At 51.6% G+C, this 9049-nt stretch overlaps 1 long non-coding RNA gene across 2 annotated transcripts; it reads left to right on the top strand.

Annotated features, from left to right (window-relative positions):
- Positions 1-5841: 5841 nt before the first annotated feature.
- LOC101763146 lies at positions 5842-8047 on the top strand. Of its 2 annotated transcripts, XR_214498.3 has the most exons (3): positions 5847-6152; positions 7325-7512; positions 7616-8047. It is a non-coding gene; the product is annotated as an uncharacterized LOC101763146 (long non-coding RNA). The 2 variants fall into 2 exon arrangements; XR_002676479.1 differs by having other exon boundaries at positions 5842-6152; positions 7325-8047.
- Positions 8048-9049: the final 1002 nt, after the last annotated feature.

A 9049-nucleotide genomic window follows, 5' to 3' on the forward strand; every position in this document is an offset into this window, starting at 1 on the left:
CTTTCGGGACTCCTTCCAACTACAGGAAGGAGGTCCTTACCTTCGAGGTGGTAGGTTTCCGTGGAACCTACCATGCCATCTTGGGGCGGCCGTGCTACGCCAAGTTCATGACCATCCCCAACTACACCTACCTCAAGCTCAAGCTGTCGGGGCCCAACGGGGTCATCACTGTCGGCACGTCTTTCCAGCAGGCGTACGAGTGCGACGTAGAGTGCTGCGAGTACACCGCAGCTATCACCTTCATTGAAGGTTCGGCGGTCCAGCTTGCAGAGGGCGCCGAGGACCAAGCCGACTCCAAGCAATCGGCCACCTCCTTCGAGGCCACCGAAGGCGTCAAGGAGGTCCCCCTTGACCCCAGCAGCTCCGACGGCCGGACTGTACGGATCGGCGCTACCCTATCTCCCAAATAGGAAAGCGCGCTCGTCGACTTCCTCCGCGCGAACAGCGACGTCTTCGCGTGGAAACCCTCAGACATGCCCAGCATTTCGAGGGAAGTCGTCGAGCACTCCTTGAACATCAAGGCCGGCTCTAAGCCAGTGAAGCAAGGTATGCGCCGCTTCGGCGAGGAGAGGCACAAGGCCATCAACGAGGAGCTCCAGAAGCTTTTGGAAGCCGGATTCATCAAGGAAGTGTACCACCCCGAGTGGCTAGCTAACCCTATTCTTGTACGAAAAAAGAATGAGAAATGGAGGATGTGTGTTGATTATACCGGTCTCAACAAGGCGTGCCCAAAGGACCCGTTTCCTTTGACACGCATAGATCAGATAGTCGACTCAACCGCCAGGTGTGAAACCCTTAGCTTCCTTGACGCGTATTCAGCTACCATCAAATCGCGATGAAAGAGTCTGACCAGCTCGCTACCTCTTTCATCACCCCCTTCGGCCCCTATTGCTATGTTAAGATGTCGTTCGGCCTCAAAAACGCAGGGGCTACGTTCCAGCGATGCATGCTTAAGTGTTTCGGGGACCTTATCGGGCGAACTGTTGAGGCTTACGTCGACGACATCGTAGTCAAGTCCAAGAAGGGCGACCAGCTCGTCCCCGACCTCGAACTAGCCTTCGAAAGGCTGAGAGACAAGCGTATTAAGCTCAATCCTGAAAAGTGTGTTTTCGGGGTTCCAAGGGGCATGCTGCTAGGTTTCATCGTCTCCGTGCGCGGCATCGAAGCCAATCCGGAGAAGATAGCGGCCATCAGTGACATGGGACCGATCCGAAATATAAAAGGAGTCCAGCGCATCACGGGATGCCTGGCGGCCCTGAGTCGCTTCATCTCGCGCCTCAGCGAACGGGGGCTCCCTCTTTACCGACTCCTGAAGAAGACCGACCGCTTCGAGTGGACCGCCGAGGCCCAGGAGGCACTTGACCGGCTCAAGGACCACCTGACGAAGGCCCCGATCCTAGTCCCACCAATCAACGGGGAGCCCCTCCTACTCTACATTGCGGCGACCACCCAGGTAGTTAGCGCAGCTCTGGTGGTGGAGAGAGAGGAGGAGGGACACGCCCTCAAGGTGCAGCGCCCGGTGTACTTCGTCAGTGAAGTCTTGTCCGAGTCCAAGGTGCGCTACCCGCAGATCCAGAAGCCCATCTACGCTGTCCTCATCACAAAGAGGAAGTTGCGCCACTACTTCACCTCCCACCCGGTGACGGTCGTTTCGTCGTTCCCCCTCGGTGAAGTGATCCGAAACCAGGATGCCACGGGACGAATTGCGAAGTGGGCGCTCGAGCTCATGGACCAGGGCATCACCTACGCCCCCCGCACCGCTATCAAATCCCAGGTACTCGCCGATTTTATAGCAGAATGGACGGAGATCCAGACACCATCGGCGCTGGAGAAGCAGGAGTACTGGACGATGTACTTCGACAGATCGTTGATGAGGGCCCGTGCTAGAGCGGGTCTATGTCGGGATACGAGGTAGGCTACACTAGCGCAAATCAAAAGTTTCTACCGCGTAAACCAGGAAAACTGCCGTATAAGGATCACGGGATTACCACTCGACGCACTACTGGTACAGAAGATGTAGATTTGCGTCGATGCCGCGAAGTCGATCAACGTAGTCGTACGTAGTCGATCACGTCGACGTCCAGCAGCTCCTCAGCAGCTCATCCACGTGCAGCAAGATCGCCCTCGTGCCGCGGCTCGTCGTCGGCTCGTCGTGGCTCATCGGCGGCTCGTCGTGGCTCGTCGGCGGCTCGTCCAAGTGCTGCAGGCGCAACACCTCCAAGGTATCCACACATGCAAGGAGAAAGTGTTGCAAGCCGGACTGCTAGATCCGTGAGTTGCAACAGGCGAGGGCGTGGGAGGCGCGGCAGATGTGTTTCGCTAAAAGGTGTAAACCCTAGGGCACCCCCACCCCTCTATTTATAGAGGTTCCTAACGGGCCTCTAGGTCCGAGGCCCATTAGTACTTCTAAACCTAATCCAACTCGGATCACATCCGAATTGGGCTTCCAGCCCCTTAAGTGTGTGACCCTATGGGTTCGGCTACATATAGACATGGCCCGAGTACTCCTACTCGGCCCAATAGTCGGTAGCGGCCTCTAGCAAGACGTGCCAACTCCTATATGCACACGAAGATCATATCAGACAAACCATCACAATATTATATACATGCTATTCCCTTTGCCTCACGATATTTGGTCTAGCTTCAAGCCGACCGCTCTTTCTCGATCCTGTGATTCGGAATCCCTTTGTAGGTCAACTCTTAACCGTACGTAGCATGGCCATGCATTTTCAGATCCGATTACACGAGGGGCCCAGAGATATCACTCTCAATCAGAGAGGGGCAAATCCCATCTTGATTGACCATGTCTCATAGCATGCTTCTTGACAAACCCGAAAGCTACCTTTATAACTACCCTGTTACGGCGTAGCGTTTGATAGCCCCTAAGTAGGTCGATCCACATCTTGAATACATGCGACAATCTCAGATCTAAGGACAAAGCGTATCTGTTGTTTAAAGAGAGAACTACTTCTCGTGTTGGGTCAGTCCTAGCACATGTCTCTACATGTGCCCACATTATTAGTTCAACATCTCCATGTCCATGACTTGTGAAACATAGTCATCAACTAATACATGTGCTAGTCTAATATTCATGTGTGTCCTCACATGAACTCCGACTAGGGACAACTTTAGAATAACCATACAAGTAAAGAGTTTCACACACAATTCACATAATTGCAAATCAATTCAAGTAGCCTTTTAATGGATATTCAAGGAACACAATATAAATCATGGATACAAATGGAATATCATCATCTCTATGATTGCCTCTAGGGCATACCTCCAACAGTCTAGTCTTCGTCTCTCCTCTTGGCGTGCGCATGAGATACATGATCCGCCTCTACTTTCCTGCATCTAATAATGTCACCGAGTACGAGGCCCTCCTCAACGGGCTTCGCATCGCCATCGAGCTGGGCATCCGGCGGCTGGACATCCGAGGCGACTCTCAGCTAGTCGTCAAACAAGTCATGAAGGAGTGGAGCTGCCACGACCCCAAGATGGCAGCCTACTGCAACGAAGTTTGCAAGCTCGAAGACAAGTTCGACAGACTAGAGCTCAACCACATCGCAAGGCGTTTCAACGAGGTAGCCGACGAGCTGGTAAAGGCAGCGTCCAGCCGAAAGCCCGTACCCGACGGTGTCTTCGTCAGCGACCAGTTCAAGCCCTCAATCCGTTACCAGGAGCCGGGGAGGGTCGGCGACGCGCCACCTGCCCTGGACTCGGGCCCCGACCCGGGAGAGGTCGGCAACGCGCCACCTGTCCCGGGCTCGGGCGCCGACCCAGACAAGGTCGGCGACGCTTCGCTTGCCCTGGACTCGGAGGCCAACCCCTCCGACCCCAAGGTCATGGAGATCGATGCAGACCCAGCAACGAGGCCCGACCCCTCGCCTGACTGGAGAGCCCCGTACCTCGACTACCTCGTCCACGACACGCTCCCGGCGAACAAGACGGAGGCATGTAGGATTGCGCGCCGCGCCAAATCCTTAGTCGTCATTGACCAGGAGCTCTACAAGCGGAGCCACACCGGCATCCTCCAGCGCTGCATCCCGATCGAGCAGGGAAAGGTGCTGATTCAGGACATCCACGCCGGAGCCTGTGGCCACCACGCCGCGCCAAGAACCCTCGTTGGAAACGCTTTCCAGCAGGGCTTCTACTGGCCGACGGCGGTCGCCGACGCCACCCACGTGGTCCACACCTACGAAGGGTCCCAATTCTTCACGCGCCAAACTCATCTGCCCGCACAGGCGCTCCAAACCATCCCCATCAAGTGGCCCTTCGCGGTCTGGGGGCTGGACCTCGTCGAGCCCTTCAAGAAAGCGCCCGGGGGCTTCACCACCCTGCTTGTCACCGTCGACAAGTTCTCCAAGTGGATCGAGGCACGACCGATCGCGCAAATCAAGTCCGAACAGGCGGTGCAGTTCTTCACCGACATCATCCATCGCTTCGGAATCCCCAACTCCATCATCACGGACAATAGCACGCAGTTCACCGGGAAGAAATTCCTCCAGTTCTGCGACGACCACCACATCCGAGTGGACTGGTCGGCCGTGGCGCATCCTTGCACGAACGGGCAGATTGAACGAGCCAACGGCATGATACTCCAGGGTCTCAAGCCGCGGATCTTCGACCACCTCAAAAAGTTCGACAGCCGATGGGTCGCGGAGCTCCCCGCAGTCCTGTGGAGTTTGAGGACGACCCCCAGTCGGGCGACGGGCTTCACCCCGTTCTTCATGGTCTACGGGTCCGAGGCAATCCTCCCCACCGACTTGGAGTACGGATCGCCGAGGGTCAAGGCGTATGACGGGCCTAGGGTCGGGAGCACCTGACCCCCCGCCGCAAGACTCCGCCTCGCCCGACCCAGGGCGCAGGGGGTCGGACTCACCCGGGCCCACGAGACAAGTATCCGCCTCGGGCGCAGACTGGAAGGGAGTGAGGATCTCATGGGCCCCCATGTCGAGCTCGCCATAAATGCGCCGCGGCTCTGGCGCGCAGAAAGGCACCTGCGCCCCCGACGCGACCCGTCACAAGTACCCATGCACGACCGCACGGCACGGGCTACAGTGGCCGCGGCTCTCCCCGATTCGCTGCAGGGCACTCATGGCCTGCGCCGCCCGGCACAGGAGGAAGCCCCGCCCGTTCTCGCGCCCCGTACATCCGGCGACAGGGACGCGACGTCCGCGTCCCACGGGCCATCAGCAAGATAACATGACCAGCTGCCTTCCCCAACGGGCACAGATGCCACGACCAAATATCATCATCATGCCTGGCGGCAACGGCCACCAGGGAGATCGTCGACAGGATCCGAAGGTAGCCGCCCTCTTCCGGCGGACGCGCTGACAGGAGCCAAAGGCCAGAGCGGGGGGCGGCGGCCCTGGAACTTGGTCCCTCTCCTTTCGTTGTTTTTTACTTAACTTAGTTTATCTCTTTTACTTCTCTTCACACCCGGTCTCACTTGTAACCCCGGTGGCCTCCTTGTGCTATAAAAGGAGAACCGGGGGCCTTGAGACGGGAGGCTCTCAAGCCAACAGAACACACTCACACTCTGCTTTAGAGCATCAGTGCACACCTAAGAGACTTGGGACCAGCTCCCTCTCTCACTCTCCTTTAACCCCTACTACAGACCTCGCGTGGGTAACACGAGCAGCTCCCGTGTGGAACTGTTTCTCTGTAGGCTACAGAATAACTAATTGTGTAGCCGGACCAATCTACCGAACCGACTGTGCACCAACCCCCCACCACGGTCCCGCCCAACCCGCTGGCGCCTTGCTCTGCTCGTCCATCCAACGAACCATCTTCCCGGCCTGGCTTGGCTCCTAACGCAGTATCGCTACAGGTCCCCCGCCCACGCGCCCCAGCCATCGACACTCCAAAATTACGCCCACTTCCCCCATTGACCATCTGCTTCTCCACCGAACACGCCGCTGCCGAAGACATCCGCAGGTTCAGCGACCTCCGCTGCGCCCTTGTCCTCCACCCTCTGGCATGGCTTCGACGGTAACCCGATCTTCTACAACGCAGGACAACTAGCCCCCTCCCCTCTCGTCTGCAACTATGCATGCGGTGGCGACTTGCAACGTTGCGGCTGCCGTCATGACTAGCGCTAGGCTTCCCCACCAATCCCAATCCGTTCATAGAGAAGAATGGATTGTGAGGTGAGCATTCGTGCAAATCTGCGTATCCAGTTCGTTACTTTTGTATGGGCCTTTCAAATTTCTGATTAATCCATGTATGAGGAACGGGATGAACGGGAAGTTATTGTTGTTTCTTTGTTCTGATTTTCGATTCCATCAGATTCCACTACTTTCTATTGATTCATCATATGTGGCGAACGAATTACTAATATTCCTATGAGATGAGCCCAAAAAATTCCTCCCTACGCTAGATTGGTTCCCCCACGTCTGCCTGTGCCATCCATTCTTAGATTGCCACAGGCTTGCCACGGGTTTATGCATCCCTCTTTAAATCTGACACTATTACCCTTGGTTTCGGATTATTGCTTCACTTTATACCAATGATTTTAGCCTATTTTTATTTGTCTGATTAGCTGCGTGTAACATTGTGAGTTCCTGTTGGAGCCAAATATACTTTTCAATGATAAATCACTCTTATAGTAAATTAACAGGCTGCATAGTACAAATTCTCCTAATTTACTAGACCTTCATTGACCCAGCACCGTAGTAAATTTACTACTTTTCTGAACTACGTCGATTTCACCAGGTTATACGGTTGTGATTGATTTATCTGGCTTTGGGTTCTAAATTGCATGAAATTGAATTTTAAATTATGTTGGAACCTAAATGTTAAAGTAAATCCATGGATTCATGTTAAAATACTTATCAGTCTTTCTCATAAATCATAGTCAGTATTTGACGTCAATCATTGTTGTGGTACAGAACTTTTACATGTAAAGTATGTGGTAAATTAACCATATTTTTTACTAGTATTTATAGAGTTCTGGTTGTTTTATCTGGTAATAAATATTTTGAATTATGATGGAACTTGGTCAGTGTTACAGTAAATTCATGGATTCATATTAATATGAATTACGTTTCTTGTAAATCATTGTCAGAAAGTTATGTCAACCAATGTGGTGTTACTGTAATTTTGATAAACAAATTATGCGGTGCATTTATATTGGTCAGCTTATTTCCTTCTATTTACAATTCTCAGTTCTCGATTAATGTAGCCACAGTACTAAAATGCTCGTCATTCAAAGAGAGAATCCCCACCATGTTAATTTTATCTTTCTAGTGATTACTTATTTTCTGTTGCGAGCAAATTGATATGAGGATCTTTTACTCCGATCTGATCCTTTTTGAGGCAGGCGGCAGCGTCAGACGTTTATGTAGTGCAAAAAGATCCACAGGAACCCTGCTGCACAGCCACCTTATGATGTCCATGCACACCCAAAGCGAGTTTCAGGCACATCGTGCCTAGCCTGCAACTTTAAGTACTATTCCGGTATTCCTCAATTTTTCTTCAACGCCTGATGCTTGAAATGTTTTTTCGCCGGTAAGTTCTTCCTTTCTCAGATTTGCATTTTGGGTTGGTGAGCCTTGAGCTTTAAAATACACTTCAGTTTGCAGTCATGTCCAATTTTTATCATTGTGTGCAGCATGACAGCAAACAAACACTTCACATTGACTTAAAGTTATCCGATTGCTGGGTGGCATGCAGCTCCTGGTGATCCTGGAGATGCCAATGGCCTGTGCTGCAATCAGGGTCTCGTCGGGCAGCAAGCACTGGAACTCGTACTACCACCACATGAATGAGGTCGGGAAAATGAAATGTGCTCCAAAGAGCTTCAGCTTAGAGGAAAAGCAAAGTGAACAAGATAGTTGCATTTTGGATTGTTTTTATTTGTCATATGCATCACGAGATACAAGTAAATACAAATAATTGTCATCCGAGCAGCCACTCGCTTTCTGCATCACACTAAACCTATGTTTGTGTTACATCATTCTAAGGCATTGTTGTAATTCCGGTATATTAACTTCTAGTAAACTGTACATCATCATTTTATAGTAACTCGATCACGCCATATTATCAAAGACCTTGGTACTAAATTGATGGCACCGTTATGGTAAATAGATGATGCCATTGTAGTAACCCATCATATGGGTTCTGGTACATTACTGAAGGCATTGAAGTATATCTGGATTCTAGTAAACTGGGCATTGTTTTATAGGAATAGTAACGTGATCACTCCTTTTTTTTAGCCCCCTTGTAAATGAATTGTTTATTTCTGTATAAAATACCAGTCCATGTATTCTCGTAACCTGCCTGGGTATTCTCAATTCTGGATGTAGCTATTTTGATTAAAATGACGTAACCTGCAAGTAGGATGCACATGCATGGTGTTCTGGACTGAGCTGTTTTGATTAGCCGAATCGAATTTTCTCTTCCAGCGTTGATATCGTAACGACCCTAGCTCCTAATCCGCGCAAATTACGTAACGATGCACGGCTCCCTCGCTCCTGGATGCTCGGCTCGCTCGTAGCGGACTCACCTAGACCAGCTTGGAGCGTGGGAGGTGTCCTGGCGGATTTAGGTCTGTTTGGGAGCACTCCACTCCAGAAAAATCAGCTCCACTCCACTAGCTCCACATTTTTCTAGCTCCACTCCACCAACTCCAAAAAAATATGGAGCTGTTGCACGTGTTTGGCTGATGGCAGTACTCCAGCTCCAAAAATATGAGCACTTGTTGTGAATGGTCTATTTTACCCTTTGTGAACGGACCCACATGTCATACTCTTCTATTTTCTCCTCTCTTCTTCCTCTCTCTCCTCTCCTCTCCTCTTCTCAGTTTTAAACAATGCTACATATATTACAAGAAATTATCATGCGAAATGTGAACAATCTTGATCATCAATCAGAAATGACGACGAGAACCAATCACAACTCAAACACCATCTCATCTACACGAGCAAGCAATTTCATCTTTTCTTCCTGTTTGCACATCGCAAGAGCAGCAGCACGGGAGTCATCCTACGCAAACCAAGCAAGTCATCCAAACCTAGTACATGTATCATGATGAACCTCACCGCAC

The sequence above is a fragment of the Setaria italica genome, chromosome I (genome assembly GCF_000263155.2).
Source record: "Setaria italica strain Yugu1 chromosome I, Setaria_italica_v2.0, whole genome shotgun sequence".
NCBI lineage: Eukaryota > Viridiplantae > Streptophyta > Magnoliopsida > Poales > Poaceae > Setaria > Setaria italica.